Genomic DNA, 18,805 nt, shown 5'->3' on the forward strand with positions numbered 1-18,805 from the left:
AGATGAAGGGTGAGAGGAGGCTCAGTAGATAATGTAAAGAGTTTATTAGTCTTAATAAAATAACAATGATAACATTAGAATAAATCTAGGGGAGAGTGCTGGGCCCTGGCGCTCTGCTTTCCTGTCAATCTTTCACACTATAAATACATATACCATATAAAAACTATATAGTGCTAGGCACTGCATATAAAATGGCTCCAAATAGATTAAAAAGAAAGTCCTGCGGTTCCTGTAGGTAAGAAAAAGCAAAGTCCCCATATGTAAAGACAGAGTCTGCTGGCGCTATGCACCTGTACGTGTTTTATGTGAGGTGGCCCAGTACGGGAGGTGTTGCCCCGTACCCTTGCTGTCCTGTCAGGCAGCCTCCTTCAGTGTCCCCAGGGCCCCTTGTACCTGTTTCCCCCCTGTACATATGTTCTGCAGTGTATTGTATTATAAATTGTCTTGTATCTTTAAGAGTTATGTCATGTGATATGTCATGTGATTGTTACCCTGGAGGTACCAGTGACCAGGTGATCCCAATAGTGACCTATGGGCTCCCTGCTGGTCTCCTCCATATAAGTGGGTGGAGCTTCTCTCTCTTCTGCTGAGGTCCAGTGCAGTCGCCTAGTGTGTGTGTCCAGAGTGTTGGAGACCTCAAAGTCCAGTCCTGCAGCCGCCATCAAGTCAAGTAAGATAAAGTCACAGCTTTATGAGTCAAGTCAAGTCAGTCCCTGTCATCTGTCATGTCAGCGTGGTCTGCATTCAATTGTCCAGTCCTACTACAAGTCCCAGCAAGCCCTTAAGGTCTCTGCATCACTGGTCACCTCCTTGGGTCCTGGCTGAACTGTATAGACTTTACCATCTGTCTACCCTCAGTAAAGCTACCGTTATCCGTAACGGCATCGGAGTCTTTATTGCCCCCGTGCCTAGCCCAGGATCCAGCGGTATACCTTTGGGTGGTTTTGGGCTAAACCATGCCCTGGCATCACGAATACAAGGGGTTACCATCTACCCCTAGGGTAACAACATCTGCCCTCATCACACCCCGCTACCACATATGCTGGCGGAAGTGCGTCTGCGGTTTTTCGCTGTAGAGCTGGGGAGAAATAGGCTGCTATCTTGGTACTATGTACCCCTCACCCATAAAGTCCGTGGCTGAAGTCCTTCTTTTGTATATTTGCACCTCCAGTTGCTGGTGGGGTCTCTGCTGAGATCGCAACCTCCGTAGGCAGCGAGCTGGTGGTAACAAACAGATAGTGTTTCCTGTGCTTGGTTAGCGCGTCCTTGTGGATTCTCAGTGCGTTGTGATGATGCTGGTCCCCCTTCCTAATAGTGCTAATGAAGCTGGTGGAGCAGTGTGCTGGTGACAGATATCACAGATTTTATCCTTGTGCAGACTATGTCTGCTGACTAGACGTGTTTCGAATGTCTCAGTTCTTCCTCAGTAGTCTTAACTATTAAGACTACTGAGGATACAGGGCACAGGCCACGACTTTTCATTGACTTACAGAGTGCCTCCAGCTGTGGCAAAACTACAAATCCCAGCATGCCCGGACAGCCGTTGGCTGTCCGGGCATGCTGGGAGCTGTAGTTTTTCAACAGGTGGGGGCCCCCCTGGTTGGGAAACACTGACCTCTACTAATTACTACTATATAGTCCAACATGCTGTGAGTTTTAGTTTTGATTTGGGGCAGCTGCTGAGCAACAGGTTGTATCAGGGCATGCTGGGAGTTGTAGTTTTCATTTGGGGCAGCTGCTGGGCAACAGGCTGTATCAGGGAAGTGTTTTATGTTTGATATTTTTTGCACACAAAGGGGGAGATTTATCAAAACCTGTGCAAAGGAAAAGTTTCCCAGTTGCCCATAGCTAAAAAATGTCCCTGGAGGTTTCAGGGCAAATCAATTTATAACAACCTTTAAGGGGTTGCCCCCTGTCGGGGAGAACCCGTTACTAGAGCCCCCCTAAAATATAACCTTTATTGGTATGTTAAAATTATACCCCACACAAAAGTTTAAAATTCCAGCGGAATTGGTATGTTGTGTAAACTTTTCAACTGTTATACACTTATTAGGGATGTAAGGGTCCAATTGAGCACTTATATATTCGTGTGCTTTATATCCGACACACGTCAGCTATTGGTACCCTGTCCCTGCTCTGTAATTATCCTCCGCTGTATTAAAAGCAAGCAACTACTTGCCTCCCCGACGTTTCGCTGAACGGATCAGCTTTGTCAAGGGTAGCGAGGCTAATGCTATTAATAAGCTAATGCTAATGCTATAATTAGCCTCGCTACCCTTGACAAAGCTGATCCGTTCAGTGAAACGTCGGGGAGGCAAGTAGTCGCATGTTTTTAATACAGCAGAGGATAATTACAGCGTAGGGACAGGGTACCAATAGCTGACGTGTGTCGGATATAAAGCACACGAATATATAAGTGCTCAATTGGACCCTTACATCCCTAATAAGTGTATAACAGTTAAAAAGTTTACACAACATACCAATTCCGCTGAAATTTGTAACTTTTGTGTGGGGTATAATTTTAACATACCAATAAAGGTTATATCTTAGGGGGGGGGGTTCAAGTAACGGGTACTCCCCGACAGGGGGCAACCCCTTAAAGGTTGTTACAGTTGCCCATAGCAACCAATCAGATCGCTGCTTTCATTTTGCAGAGGCCTTTTCAAAAGTGAAAGAAGTGATCTGATTGGTTGCTATGGGCAACTGGTCAACTTTTCCTTTGCTGAGGTTTTGATAAATCTCCCTCAGTTAAATGATAACATTCTGGTTGTTTGGTCAGGGATAGAAGGAGGATTTGATATATAAAATGATGTTGTATTGTTATTGTCTGTATTATATCGTATTGTTCTGCGGTCCCTTCATCGCATGCAGCTCATCACCCACCATGACAGGAGTATGACAGGGTGGAGGTTTGTTAGTAAGGCATTAGACATCTGGGCCCCTCGTGTCTGAGCCATGTGGGGGAAACAATGAGGACGTGCTCATTTTACTCACAAAACGTTCCACACATTCCAATGATAACTCACCTCATTGAGCTACGTGACCACCGAGACCCCCTCCTCCATCCACATCCACTCTATCACTTTAGTATTACTTTCATATACACGCAAAGAGCCTTATTGATCCATTAGGGGCGATATGGTGACTACCCTTACCTCATCCTCCTCCATCTCCAGAACATTGTATATGCAGTTGTTATATGCCGTACACATCAGTCACATGTGTGGTGTCCCGGTACTGGACTCTGTCCCGTACCTTTGGTTGTAAGTCCCCATAGTCAGAGTTCCTCATGCTGATAGGGCTCTCCTGGTGGGATAACCCCTAGTCGCCTCCTAGTATTATTATGAAAATTGTATAAATGTAATATATTATAACGTAGTGTAAGTAATGTACAGGACCTTAGGTCACGTGATCAATGATATTTGTGTTGTATTAGAGGTTAAGGACCTTCGGGTCATGTGACTAGGTCATGTGTTATATCCATAATCCTTTGTACTAAGACTGACAGGTTTGGGGAACCAATAAGCTTTGAGCCTGCCCCTTCAGATATAAGGGCTCTGTATCCAATGATCGCTCTCTTTCCTCCGGGATATGACAGCGAGCGGAGCTCTGTGTATTTCTACAAGCAAATTAGGCCTGAAGCCGACCAATCTCTGCTGCATACTGAACCGTGAGTTTATCCAACTCCATCCTAAAATCCTACGTGATTTCTGAACCTAAAACATACCCCTAAATTCAGTGGAACAGCGTAAAGCAAGGATTCAAAGCTTATTCCCTACAAGGCCAACCTGTGAGGAGCCTAAATTCCGGTCCTCTTGTAAAGACATTTGTTAATTGCGTCCTGCAAAAAAGCTGTAGTAAAGTTATTTCAAGTTCAATACAATTCTGGCTGTGGACAATCCTTTATTCCTCCCTGTCGCTCTTGGGACGGGTGGCGGTAGGACATATAGATACAGAGGAATCTCTCACCCTGGCGTCATGACAATTAAGGGTTAAATCTATACCCAGTAACACCATCCTGCAACACCCCTGTTCACCCCTCACCCCAAGTCACCACACATGACTCCACCCTCTTCATCTGTCTAAACGCCCCCATAAAGTTTAGTTAAAAGTTGGATAACAACTTCGGGAGGACCAGCCAACAAGATGTTGGTGGAAAGAAGCGTTGGCCATGTTGGATTTTCACTGCCTCTCCTCACCTTTGTTCTCTAAGAAATAATCTATCGCCAGAGCTGTCTGGGAGTGGTTTACCCTTCTTCTCTCCATTTTTTTATGTGACTATGCTACAGGGGCTGTAAAGTTAGTGTAGTTCATAATATAGTGTCTGTACCTGTGTGTGATGGTTTTCTCACAATTCTTATGTGATTTTCACCCCAATATTTATTTTTAACAGCATACAAAATGTCTCAGGTCTCGGGATTTCCCAGGTTGCAGTGTGTCGAGACAGGACATCACTAGTCAGGTGATCAGAGGGAGTCTGTCCTGCTTCAATGGGTGGAGCAACCGCTGGGTGGGAGAGAGATTATTTTGCAACAGCTGTAAGCAGCCTGGACAGAAAACACTGGTGTGTTGCATTAAAGGGATCACAGGTGTGTTTCAATGGATGGAGTGGCTTTATTGTGGGAGGGAGGAAAGTGACCTCATACTTACAAACCATGGAACTATGGGATGTGTAGTTTAGAGAACAAAATTCAGCAGGAAATACCCAGTTCTGGCAGGTACATACTACTAAAATCACCTTATGGTGGATAACCCCTTTAACTATTTAGATACCAAGGTCAGCCCCAGATGGTTTGTGGGTTGTAAAACACACACACACACACACATATATATATATATATATATATTAGGGATCGACCGATATCGTTTTTTTAGGGCTGATACCGATAATCGGTGTAGGTTAGGGCCGATAGCCGATAACTTTTACCGATATTCCGGTATAAGTTATCGGCTATTTATCCCCCTATGACACCGCTGCAGATCATTGATTTAAAGCGGGCGCTTTAAATCAATGCACTGCAGTGGCTTTTGCGGTGCCATAGACCGCCGCCGCCACCCGCTTCTCTCCCCCTGCCTGTCTGGGGGTCCTGAGACCTATCACCGCCACCGCCCCCTCTACCCGCCGCACCGTGACCGCCCCCCCCCCCCGACCCGCCGCACCGCACCGAGACCGTAACCCCCACCCTCCCCCCAGACCAGCCGCCCCGGCCCGGCCCCATTGCCTCCCCCATCCCCGGTTTTAGAATTACCTGTTCCCGGGGTCCACTCTACATCTGGCTCCGGTGGCGTCCTCCTGAACTGTCACTGTGCGCACTGACGGTGACGTCACGTCCCGCACGTCACGTCACTACGCACAGCGTAAGGCAGGACGCAGCAGGAGCAAGAAGAAGCGTGGGCACCGGGAACAGGTAATTATAAAACCGGGGATGGGGGAGGCAATGGGGCCGGGGCGGTGCGGTGGGGGGTGCGACGCGGTGCGGTGGGTCGGGGGGGGGTGGGGGGTGTTTCGGTCCCGGTGCGGTGGGGGCGGTGCGGGGCATTATCGGCTTATCAGCAAGGTCATTGCTGATACCGATTATGCCCAAAGTATATATATAGATATATTTATATACTGTGAGAGAAAAGGCTAGGCACTGCTATCCCAGTGTGGGTCAATGTTGAGATCGGTACAGGTAAGGTATCAGTCCCTCAGTGCTGCGTGTGGTGCAAGCGTAGAACCTCCCCGCACTACCTGCACTTTCCTCTCCCCACCTTCCAGCCCCGATGTCTTCAGATTGCCTGTACCGATCATGATGTACAACAAGCGGCATTAAAGACGAAGCAAAGTGGTGGTGAGTCGCAGCGTGTTTCTTTATTTGTATTCATATATATATATATATATATATATATATATATATATATACACACCTTGGGCACAAGTGATACATGGCCACATCACTACACCATAATAGTTCAGTGTCTGACAGGAATAGTTACCGCAATGTAAACCACATTTGGAGATGACTTTGGAGACAAACACTTATGACTGGGGTCTATATATGGGGGGGTCCAATGAGACCTTATTCATGTATGTACTGTATGTATAATAACAACAATATATACAATGCAGTAAAGACAAATGGGGAGATTTATCAAAACCTGTGCAGAGGAAGAGTGGTGTAGTTGCCCATAGCAACCAATCAGATTGCTTCTTTTGTTTTCCACAGGCCTCGTTAGAGGCCTGTGGAAAACGAAAGAAGCAATCTGATTGGTTGCTATGGGCAACTGCACCACTCTTCCTCTGAACAGGTTTTGATAAATCTCCCCCCAAGAGTACATTTTCTGTGGATGGAGGCCCTGACATTAGAGGTCAGTAGCTGATATTTGGTCCATCAGATAAAGCTTCCTAAGAAATCTCCACACACAACTGTTGTCTATGACTTCACTTCCCTTTATTGTATTGATGTTGAATGATGTTTGGCCTGACGCATTTATTGAGCGATTTTTCCCCTACACCCGGACACCTTACTGTAAAAGGATTGTTACTCATTATAACTCTGAACTCGTTCACTTGCACAGAAAGTTAAGAAGAATTGTAATTCTGAGAGATCTCCATTGTTTATCAGGCGGGAACAAGCCCTATTTGATCTTCTGGCACCAAACTATCTATTGAAAAAAAAGACTTCACTGGAAAAACGAGGTAGACATTGACAATAGGGCACACTAGCCTTGCTACGTTTAAGGTGGAAACCTGAGAGAATTCAATAGAAGTGGAAAAATGAGGAAATTATCAAAGGAGACTTCATGAGGTCACATGGGAAAACATTGGCCCTCATTTACTAAGAAAATCGGGTTGTAAGTCTATCTTGCTTTCTTACCCGACTGCTTTTTTCCCCCTGGTATTTATTATTATGTCGCATCCTGTTTGTCGCACGTGGGTTTTGTTGGTTTTGGTTTCCAACTCCTCTGAGCTGTCGGGAAAAAATCCACAACAATACAACAAATTCGGGTTGGAAACCTTAATAAATACGTGGGAAAGCTCAGAAATGTCGGGTAACGCCCCTTTTTCGGGTTTGGGAGAATCCACATCGGGTCCATCGGGAAAAAATGTCGCATGGTGTCGCAGACTGGGGCACGATGTCTGCGACATGGCGCAGACAAAGATGCGCCAAAAAACCCCGACAAAAGAGGTCGGGTTTAGAATAGTAAATGAGGGCCAATGTGTTGTCACCATGTCTATCTATGTTATTAGAACCATTGAGAAGAGTGTGTAACATCTCAGGTAATGATCTTATATGAGAAGACCACCAGGCCTGCCCACCAAATCAGGTCTGAACACAGCGTCCTATCAGCATGGAAAGTAATGCAACAATTAATCTCATCTATGTCCTATCATAAATGCTGCCCCCTATGTACAGAAAAATAACTACTACTGTACATTACTGACATCTATGTAGAATATTGTCTCCTATACACAAAAACATAGCCACTATAATACTGCCTCATATGTACAATAATACAATTACTATAATACTGCTCCTATGTACAAGAATATAACTACTATAATACTGCTCCTATATACAAGAATATAACTACTATAATACTGCTCCTATATACAAGGATATAACTACTATAATACTGCTCCTATATACAAGAATATAACTACTATAATACTGCCTCCTATGTACAATAATACAGTTACTATAATACTGCTCCTATATACAAGAATATAACTACTATAATACTGCTCCTATAAACAAGAATATAACTACTATAATACTGCTCCTATATACAAGAATATAACTACTATAATACTGCTCTCTATATACAAGAATATAACTAATATAATACTGCTCCTATATACAAGAATATAACTACTATAACACTACCTCCTATATACAAGAATATAACTACTATAATACTGCTCCTATATACAAGAATATAACTACTATAACACTACCTCCTATATACAAGAATATAACTACTATAATACTGCTCTCTATATACAAGAATATAACTAATATAATACTGCTCCTATATACAAGAATATAACTACTATAATACTGCCTCCTATATACAAGAATATAACTACTATAATACTGATCCTATATACAAGAATATAACTACTATAATACTGCTCTCTATATACAAGAATATAACTAATATAATACTGCTCCTATGTACAAGAATATAACTACTATAATACTGATCCTATATGCAAGAATATAACTACTATAATACTGCTCCTATATACAAGAATATAACTACTATAATACTGCTATATACAAGAATATAACTACTATAATACTATTCCTATATACAAGAATATAACTACTATAATACTTCCTCCTATATACAAGAATATAACTACTATAATACTGCTCCTATATACAAGAATATAACTACTATAATACTGCCTCCTATATACAAGAATATAACTACTATAATACTGCTCCTATATACAAGAATATAACTGCTATAATACTGCTCCTATATACAAGAATATAACTGCTATAATACTGCTCCTATATACAAGAATATATCTACTATAATACTGCTCCTATATACAAGAATATAACTACTATAATACTGCTCCTATATACAAGAATATATCTACTATAATACTGCTCCTATATACAAGAATATAACTACTATAATACTGTTCCTATATACAAGAATATAACTACTATAATAAAACTCCTATATACAAGAATATAACTACTATAATACTGCTCCTATATACAAGAATATAACTACTATAATACTGCTCCTATATACAAGAATATATCTACTATAATACTGCTCCTATATACAAGAATATAACTACTATAATACTCCCTCCTATATACAAGAATATAACTACTATAATACTGCTCCTATATACAAGAATATATCTACTATAATACTGCTCCTATTTACAAGAATATAACTACTATAATACTGCTCCTATATACAAGAATATAACTACTATAATACTGCTCCTATATACAAGAATATAACTACTATAATACTGCCTCCTATATACAAGAATATAACTACTATAATACTGCTCCCTATATACAAGAAAATAGCTACTATTGTGGCGTCGGGGTGTGAGGTGCAGGGTAGCTGTTATAACCCGAGGGCCAGATGTTATTAATCCCTTCTTGTCGTGATGCCATGACGTGGTTTAGCCTTAAAGGGGTACTTTGGGTTTAAAGGGGTACTCCGGTGAAAAACTTTTTTTTTTTTTAAATCAACTGGTGCCAGGAAGTTAAACAGATTTGCAAATTACTGCTATTAAATTTTTTTAATCCTTTCTGTACTTATTAGCTGCTGAATACTACAGTGGAAATTATTTTCCGTTTGAAACACAGAGCTGTCTGCTGACATCATGAGCACAGTGCTCTCTGCTGACATCTCTGTCCATTTTAGGAACTGTCCAGAATAAAAGGAAATCCCCATAGCAAACATATGCTGTTCTGCACAGTTCCTAAAATGGACAGAGATGTCAGCAGAGAGCACTGTGCTCGTGATGTCAGCAGAGAGCTCTGTGTTTCAAACAGAAAATAATTTCCACTGTAGTATTCAGCAGCTAATAAGTATTGGAAGGATTAAGATTTTTTTAATAGAAGTCATTTACAAATCTGTTTAACTTTCTGGCACCAGTTGATCTAAAAAAAAAAAAAAAGTTTTTCACCGGAGTACCCCTTTAACCACCCGAAGGTAATACCGCTGATCCAGGGTTAGGCAGGGGCAATGAAGACACCAGCTTTACTGAGGGTAGATGTCAGGATCCGGACTGGTATGCGGAGAGGACACGGGTGGTGGATCCTCTGTGTCAGTGAGGAGATGACGTGGGCTGTACCAGGGGAACGGAATCTAAGGGGTTACTGGTTTTCACCAGAGCCCGCCGCAAAGCGGGATGGACTTGCAGCGGAAGGTAACCCCCAGGTCGTTCCACCCGAAAGCGACTCAACCTCACTGACAGCTGAGACAGGCGCGGTACACAAGGACAAGGCAAGAGCAAGGTCGGACGTAGCAGAAGGTCTGGGCAGGCAGCAACGGTTCGTAGTCAGGGGCAACAGCAAGGGTCTGGATACACAGGCAATGGAACACACAGAAACGCTTTCACAGGGCACTAGGCAACAAGATCCGGCAAGGACAGGAAGGGGAAGTGGGTTTATATAGTGTAGGGAGTGCTTGGGACTAATTGGACCAGGCACCAATTAATGGTGCACTGGCCCTTTAAATCTGAGAGACCCGGCGCGCGCACCATAGAGAGCGGGGCCGCGTGCGCCGGGACTGAACAGGAGGACGGGGCAGGTGAGAGATACGGGGCGCGATCCAAGAGCGGGCACGTCCCGTGCCTCGGATCGTGTCCCCACCGGAGACATGGAAGCAGCGCTCGCGGTCAGCGGTGCATACATGGGGACGCCACGAGCGCTCCGGGGAAGCGGCGGGACCTGGAGCGCTCAGCGTGACAGTAGACAGGTGATTTAGTCTTTGCAGCACAGCCAAATATCCCAGGGAGGTGACCAGTGACACAGGGGGACCTCTCAGGCTTGCTGGGACTTGCAGTAGTTAGACTGACTTTAGTGCATGCCACGGTGACTGCAGATGATACCTTGTGACGTGGTCTTCTAGTCCTGGGCGACATCTTTGGTTCTGGCTGACAGGCTCCTTACATAGATAATTAATGGTATACAGAGTCCACAATCTCCTTATTCTACTCCTAATATTTGTGTAAGGCCCCAACCTATTGACATCTGGGCAGAGTTCTGTAAGGCAGCATTCTCCGCGGCCACGAGTGTGACAGAAGATTTCCACTCTCACACACAAGCGCAGAACATGACACCTCATCGCCTTGATAAAGTGACTACAACCATGGCTGGAGGCCTGAGGACCTGGGAGCCTCGCTCCATGACACATCAGAGTGTCTAACTTCTTAACCACTTACATTCTGCAGGAGATTCTCAAGGAAACGTTTTCACTTAAAGTCAAGACCAATGTTATGGGAATTGTTTTCTTCTTCCTCCCTTTTTTTTCACTCCTCCCTGTGTTTCATCCTCCTCTCTTTTCCTTCAGCTTTTTTTCCCCCTTTTTCTTGTTGTTTTGTTTTCATCTTCCTCCTGTTTTTTTTACATCTCTTCGGGAGGAGAAGGGGAGAGAAGAGGCAGAAGACATCTTTGTCTTCTTCATCCTCCTCTACTTCTTTATCCTCCTCTTCTTCTTTCTCCTGCTCTTCTTCTTGCTCTTCTTCCCCCTTCTCCTCTTCTGCTCTTTCCTCTTTCTCCGCTTCTCTTTCCTTTTCTTCTGGTTTTCTTCTCCTCATCTTCCTCCTCTCCAGCTTGCCTTGCTTCTTTTTCCCCCTTCTCCTCTTCTGCTCTTCCCCCGCTTCTCTTTCCTTTTCTTCTGGTTTTCTTCTCCGCTTCTTCCTCCTCCTCTCCTGCTTGCCTTGCTTCTTCTTCCCCCTTCTCCTCTTCTGCTCTTCCTCCGCTTCTCTTTCCTTTTCTTCTGGTTTTCTTCTCCGCTTCTTCCTCCTTCTGTTCTGCTTGCCTTGCCTCTTCTTCCCCCTTCTCCTCTTCTGCTCTTTCCTCTTCCTCTGCTTCTCCTTTCTTTTCTTCTGGTTTTCTTCTCTACTTCCTCCTCTCCTGCTTGCCTTGCTCTTCTTCCCCCTTCTCCTCTTCCGCTCTTCCTCTTCCTCCGCTTCTCTTTCCTTTTCTTCTGGTTTTCTTCTCTTCTTCTTCCTCCTCTCCAGCTTGCCTTGCTTCTTCTTCCCCCTTCTTCTCTTCTTCTCTTCTGCTCTTCCTCTGCTTCTCCTTCCCTTTCTTCTGGTTTTCTTCTCTAATTCCTCCTCTCCTGCTTGCCTTACTTCTTCTTCCTCCTCTTCTACTTTACTGCCTCTTCCTGCTAATCTTCTTTCTTGTAGTATTTCCTTTCTCTGCAATGTCCAATCTCAGGGTACAGGAAACTTGTAGTGTAGTTTTCTCAGCTACCTGGATAACTAGGCCTGGCCTGAAGCACTATAGGTCCTAAGACCTGCAATGGGACACCTGTGCAGCCTATGGCCGATAACTGAACAAATCCTGCTTATTCTGGGCCTACTTAGAATATACACAAAATGGCCGACGCATACAAGATGGGCGACGTCATACTTATCAACATTGTGATTCATTTTGGGGTGTACAATTAGCGCAACACTTTCTTTTCAGTGTTCATTTAGTATCGGATGCGATGACCTAGGTATTTCCAATACCTTGCAGGTGTAATAGTCTGAGGCTTACTCTAGGGCTGTGTTTTCCAAGCAGGGTGCCTCCAGCTGTTGCAAAACTACAACTCTCAGCATGCCTTGTTGAGAAACACTGCACAAGGGAGTTAGGCTGCACTACATACCGCATTACACTTCCCTAGACTATTCTCAACTCACATGTAGCATTACCTACCTATCTGCTCCAGTAATTCTCTCCCTTACCAAGTCCTCTCAGCATTACAGTTCCCAGAATGCATTGCTTTTCCTTACCTCTTACAGTCCTTCCACCCTGCTTGCTCCTCCCACAGTCTCCTGCCAGTTCCCCGCTGTTGCACAACATTTTGGTTCACAGCAGACCTGCTGTATTCATTTACTGTCTGCTTTTCTGCCTGTGTAATTGCTTAGCACGAAGCAACATGCGCGATTATATCTTTCCCCTAAAAGAAGGGCGGGATCAGTGTCCAGTCTGGAAGTGCCGATATTTGCATAAATATTTGCATAAATATTTGCATTAACCCCTTAAGGACTGAGCCCTTTTTCACCTTAAGGACTCGGCCATTTTTTGCACATCTGACCACTGTCACTTTAAACATTAATAACTCTGGAATGCTTTTAGTTATCATTCTGATTCCGAGTTTGTTTTTTCGTGACATATTCTACTTTAACATGGTGGTAAAATGTTGTGGTATCTTGCATCCTTTCTTGGTGAAAAATCCCAAAATTTGATGAAAAATTTGAAAATGTTGCATTTTTCTAACTTTGAAGCTTTCTGCTTGTAAGGAAAATGGATATTCCAAATATTTATTTTTTTATTCACATATACAATATGTCTACTTTATGTTTGCATCATAAAATTGACGTGTTTTTACTTTTGGAAGACACCAGAGGGCTTCAAAGTTCAGCAGCAATTTTCCAATTTTCACAAAATTTTGAAACTCGCTTTTTTTCAGGCACCAGTTCAGGTTTGAAGTGGATTTGAAGGGTCTTCATATTAGAAATACCCCACAAATGACCCCATTATAAAAACTGCACCCCCCAAAGTATTCAAAATGACATTCAGTCAGCGTTTTAACCCTTTAGGTGTTTCACAGGAATAGCAGCAAAGTGAAGGAGAAAATTCACAATCTTAATTTTTTACACTCGCATGTTCTTGTAGACCCAATTTTTGAATTTTTGCAAGGGGTAAGAAGGAGAAAATTTTTACTTGTATTTGAAACCCAATTTTTCTCGAGTAAGCACATACCTCATATGTCTATGTTAATTGTTCGTCGGGCGCAGTAGAGGGCTCAGAAGGGAAGGAGCGACAAATGGTTTTTGGGGGGCATGTCACCTTTAGGAAGCCCCTATGGTGCCAGAACAGCAAAAAAAAAAAAAAAACACATGGCATACCCTTTTGTAACATAACAAGGGGTAAAGTAATCCTTAATACCCCACAGGTGATTCACGACTTTTGCATATGTAAAAAAAAAAAAAAAATTCCCTCAAATGCTTGGTTTACCAAAAGTTTTATATTTTTAAAAAGGGTAATAGCAGAAAATACCCCCCAACATTTTAAGCCCAATTTCTCCCGATTCAGAAAAAAACCCATATGGGGGTGAAAAGTGCTCTGCTGGCGCACTACAGGTCTCAGAAGAGAAGGGGTCACATTTGGGTTTTTTGAAGGAAATTTTGCTCTGGGGGCATGCCGCATTTAGGAAACCCCTATGGTGCCAGGACAGCAAAAAAAAAACCACATGGCATACCATTTTGGAAACTAGACCCCTCGGGGAACGTAACAAGGGGTAAAGTGAACCTTAATACCCCACAGGGGTTTCACGACTTTTGCATATGTAAAAAAATATATATTTTTTTTTTACCTAAAATGCTTCTTTTCCCAAAAATGTTAAATTTTTAAAAAGGGTAAAAGCAGAAAATACCCCCCAAAATTTGTAGCACAATTTCTCCCGAGTATGGCGATACCCCATATGTGACCCTAAACTGTTGCCTTGAAATACGACAGGGCTCCAAAGTGAGAGCGCCATGCGCATTTGAGGCCTAAATTAGGGATTGCATAGGGGTGGACATAGGGGTATTCTACGCCAGTGATTCCCAAACAGGGTGCCTCCAGCTGTTGTAAAACTCCCAGCATGCCTGGACAGTCAGTGGCTGTCTGGTAATACTGGGAGTAGTTGTTTTGCAACAGCTGGAGGCTCCGTTTTGGAAACCGTGGCGTACCAGACGTTTTTCATTTTTATTGGGGAGGGGGCCTGTGTAGGGGTATGTGTATATCTAGTGTTTTTTACTTTTTATCTTATTTTGTGTTAGTGCAGTGTAGTGTAGTGTTTTTAGGGTACAGTCACACGGGCGGGGGTTCACAGTAGTTTCTCGCTGGCAGTTTGAGCTGCGGCAGAAAATTTGCCGCAGCTCAAATTTGCAGCCGGATACTTACTGTAAACCTCCGCCCATGTGAGTGTACCCTGTACATTCACATTGGGGGGGGGGGGGGGGGGACATCCAGCTGTTGCAAAACTACAACTCCCAGCATGTACGGTCTATCAGTGCATGCTGGGAGTTGTAGTTTTGCAACAGCTGGAGGCACACTGGTTGTGAAACACCGAGTTTGGTAACAAACTCAGTGTTTTGCAACCAGTGTGCCTTCAGCTGTTGCAAAAGCTACAACCCCCAGCATGTACGGACAGCGGAAGGGCATGCTGGGTCTTGTAGTTATGCAACAGCTGGAGGCATACTACTTTGGCTGGGGATGCTGGGGATTGTACTTATGCAACAGCTGGAGACACACTGGTTTGCTACTTAACTCAGTGTGCCTTCAGCTGTTGCAAAACTACAACTCTCAGCAGTCACCGACAGCCAACGGGCATGCTGGGAGTTGTAGTTATGCAACCAGCAGATGCACCACTACAACTCCCAGCATGCACTTTAGCTGTTTGTGCAAGCTGGGAGTTGTAGTTACACAACAGCTGAAGGTACACTTTTCCATAGAAAAAATGTGCCTCCAGCTGTTGCAAAACTATAAGTCCCAGCATGCCCATAAGGGCATGCTGGGAGTTGTGGTGGTCTGCCTCCTGCTGTTGCATAACTACAGCTCCCAGCATGCCCTTTTTGCATGCTGGGAGCTGTTGCTAAGCAACAGCAGGAGGCTGTCACTCACCACCAACGATCCACGCCGCATCAGGTCAGTCCCTCGTCGGCGCCGCCGCTCCTGGGGCCCCGATCCCAACATTGACGCCGGGAGCGGGACGCACCCGCTCACGTCCTCCGGAAGAGGGGCGGAGCGGGTTGCGGGAGTGACACCTCACCCCTGCTGGCTGTGGCTGTTCGGGGCCGTCAGAGACTGTAATTCCGGGTCACTGGAGACCCGATTGACCCGGAATCTGCAGCAGACCGCTGGACTGAATTGTCCAGCGATCTGCGGCCATCGCCGACATGGGGGGGGGGTCATCATGACCCCCCTGGGCGATATGCCCCGATGCCTGCTGAACGATTTCAACAGGCATCGGGCACCGGCTCCCCTCCAGCTAGCGGCGGGGGTCCGGGATTTGACAGGACGTACTCAAACGTCCTGAGTCCTTAAGGACTCGGAAAAAGGGCCGTTTGAGTACGTCCTGAGTCCTTAAGGGGTTGAAAAATACAAATATCCGTCATTACGAACATATATATCACTATATTCTAAATATTCTCCAAAGTGCCGATATTTGCAGTAAAAATTAGCATTTCGAATATTCGCGCTCAACACTATATTATACATCCTCATAGGGGCTAGATTATAAGTTTTATGTGGGGATCCAACCTTTGGTAACCCCAACTTTGGCAAGAACTAGTGACCCATAATTGTAGACCGCCACCTTAATTTTTGACAGGCTATAAAAGTAAAAAAAATGCTGTTTTGGGTCATCCCATATAACCCAAAGAGTGTCAGTATAACAGGGTTCACCACTGAACATCAATGGAAGACCTACCTGCCCATGACATAGTTACTGGGATTCTGCGGAAACCGCACGGATAGGAAAATATTCATTGTGTTGTGGAAATTGCCGATTCACAACATCTGTGAACAGACACGGTTTGTTTGCCAACTGGCCGTCCTGGCCAGTTGGCAAACAAACCGTGTCTGTTCACAGATGTTGTGAATCTGCAATTTCCACAACACAATGAATATTTTCCCATTCGTGTAGTTCCCACAGAATCCCAGTAACTATATCATGGGCCGGTAGATCCTCCCTTATGTTATGGCCGGAGGGCAGATGGTATTAACCCTTCTTGTTGTGAGGCCAGGGCATGGTTTAGCCTTAACCACCTGAAGGTTATACTGCTGATCCTGGGTTAGGCAGGGGCAATGAAGACACCAACACCAGATTAAGGACCCAACTACATCAGACAACCATTTCCACAATTGACAAAGGGAGAGCTTACTCCCGAAACGCGTCTTGTTTTATGTAAAATGTTGTCCTTTTGTATCTCGTGTCAATAAAACTTGATTCCCTTTACATCTGGACTCCTGTGAATTTACCCTATCGAGCTGCGCCATCGCAAGCCTTTTTTCTTCCAATATACCCCTACTACAATTGCCGACCCCCTCGAGGACACCGGCGGCACCAGCGGGCTGCAGCTCCAGATCGCACATCTATACCACAACACGGAGGGGTTATATGCATGAACCCAAGGTTCGCCTAAGGAATAGCAAAATTCCACCCTAGTACCTAGGGACTCACTAGTCTCACGGAATTACACGAGGAGCTGTCCTCCCCCTTTTTTTCTATCTTGTATTCCTCTAGATTAAGGATAACGGCAGCTTTACTGAGGCAAGACAGGTGATCTAGTCTTTGCAGTACAGCCAAATATCCCAGGGAGGTGACCAGTGACACAGGGGGACCTTGCAGGCTTGCTGGTACTTGCAGTAGTTAGACTTACTTTAGTGCAGGCCACGGTGACTACAGATGAACTTGACTTGACAGAGATGGTGACTGACAATAAGATGACTTGACTTACTGATGACCGACCGACTTGTGGCTGCAGGACTTTAGGCTTGAGGCCTCCAATGTTCTTGACACAGACACTGAGACGACTGCTCTGGACCTCAGCAGAAGTAGCAATGTTTCGATGTTAAACTGATAAGGAACTGCGAGGCTGCCAAGGTGGACAGAGCCAAGGAACATCTGATATCTTCCGATAGGTGTCAAAACTCATTCACAACACAGTGGGGGTAACTACCATAGTGGCTATTCACACCACTATTGTGAGGCTCACATGGAGAGGAGGCGAGCTCCATGTATACCGGATGGACTTTTCGGAAATGTGCTGTTGTGGTGACCCAGTACAGAATCACCTGTTCTTCTGTACTCCTGTCCATCCTGTGTGGCAGATGCTGCTCAATGTCCATCATGGGCCCATTCTCCTCAGAACTCTCTATAATGCACTATATAATGTACTGTCATATAAGGGTTAATCTGGTTCTAGACAAAAAAAAAAGGAAAGCAGAGCATCTCATGGGGTAGAATATCAAAATGGTGTGGGAAAAATCTGCACAAGGGGGTGAGGTATTTCATTCACCTTTTGCTCTTGTGTAATGGACACAACAGCTTGTCGGCCTGTGCTGCGTTATACAGTGCAGCCACCCGGTGATCGGACCGGGAGGAATCCTTGGCCGAAGATGCAGTAATCAGAAGAATGCTCTGTGGATAGGATGTAAAAATTACCGGGTCTGACGGCGCAATCACATCAGAAATTAGCAGCAGGAGATCCAGGTGTCTTTAAAAATCTTCGAGTTTAACAGACGCGTTTCTCACTGTGGACAAGGCATGTATACAGATGGTAATGCGATCACTCTATTCAGAAGGCCACATAAGTGGAAAGCTTGAAACTATCTATGGGATTATGTTTTTGTTAATAAAATTGGGCTGCTTTGGCCTTTACACCAGTCATTATTGGGGGTTATATGGAAGTAGGGTGGTGGACCGAAACAGCGGAATCGTGGAACCTAGACTATTCCATGGTCATGCAAATCTCTGGGGAAAACTAAAGGAGCACACATAAGACATCGCAAATGCGTGCCCCCTGCTGGTGGTGGTTGAGGCAATAACATCCAACCATCCTACAGACCCAACAGTTGCCCCTGCCCCATGACTTTTCTGAGCATTGTTGGAGCAAAAGGTTCGTCTATGTACCCATTGGCCCCAGAAAAGCTGAATCTACTTCATGCTGTGTATGTGACTTTAAAGGGGTACTCCGCTCCTAGACATCTTATCCCCTCTCCAAAGGATAGGGTATAAAATGTCTGATCAAGGGGGTCCCACCGCTGGTTCTCGGCTGCGGCAGCCCAGACATCCGGTGCATGGAGCGAACTTCGTTCCATGCCGGATGACTGGCAATGCGGGGTGGAGACTCGTGATGTGACGGTAACGCCCCGCTCATGATGTCACGGCCATGCCCCCTCAATGCAAGTCTATGGGAGGGGGCGTGACGGACGTCACGCCCCCTCCCATAGACTTGCATTGAGGGGCCGGGGTCGTGATATCACAAGCGGGTGCGGCCGTGACGTCACGAGCCTCCGGGGCTGAACCCGATGCTCTAAACCATCGTGGGGGTCCCCAGCGGTGG

The 18,805-nt window shown here is 44.8% G+C and overlaps 1 protein-coding gene across 5 annotated transcripts in view; it reads left to right on the top strand.

Moving 5' to 3' along the window:
- SERPINE1 (serpin family E member 1) overlaps positions 1–18,805 on the top strand; it is a 170,854-nt gene that overhangs the window by 16,438 nt on the left and 135,611 nt on the right. The window contains exon 1 of one of the 5 annotated variants that reach the window (XM_056570164.1): positions 5,814–5,831. The exons of 1 other annotated variant lie outside the window; for it this stretch is intronic. The gene's annotated coding sequence lies outside the window, so the exon portion shown is untranslated. Of the gene's footprint in view, positions 1–5,813; positions 5,832–6,265; positions 6,349–6,554; positions 6,680–18,805 lie in introns of those variants that run through there. 3 more of the 5 variants (XM_056570161.1, XM_056570169.1, XM_056570162.1) reach the window with 3 other exon arrangements.

This window comes from Hyla sarda, chromosome 4, assembly GCF_029499605.1.
Source record: "Hyla sarda isolate aHylSar1 chromosome 4, aHylSar1.hap1, whole genome shotgun sequence".
Lineage (NCBI taxonomy): Eukaryota > Metazoa > Chordata > Amphibia > Anura > Hylidae > Hyla > Hyla sarda.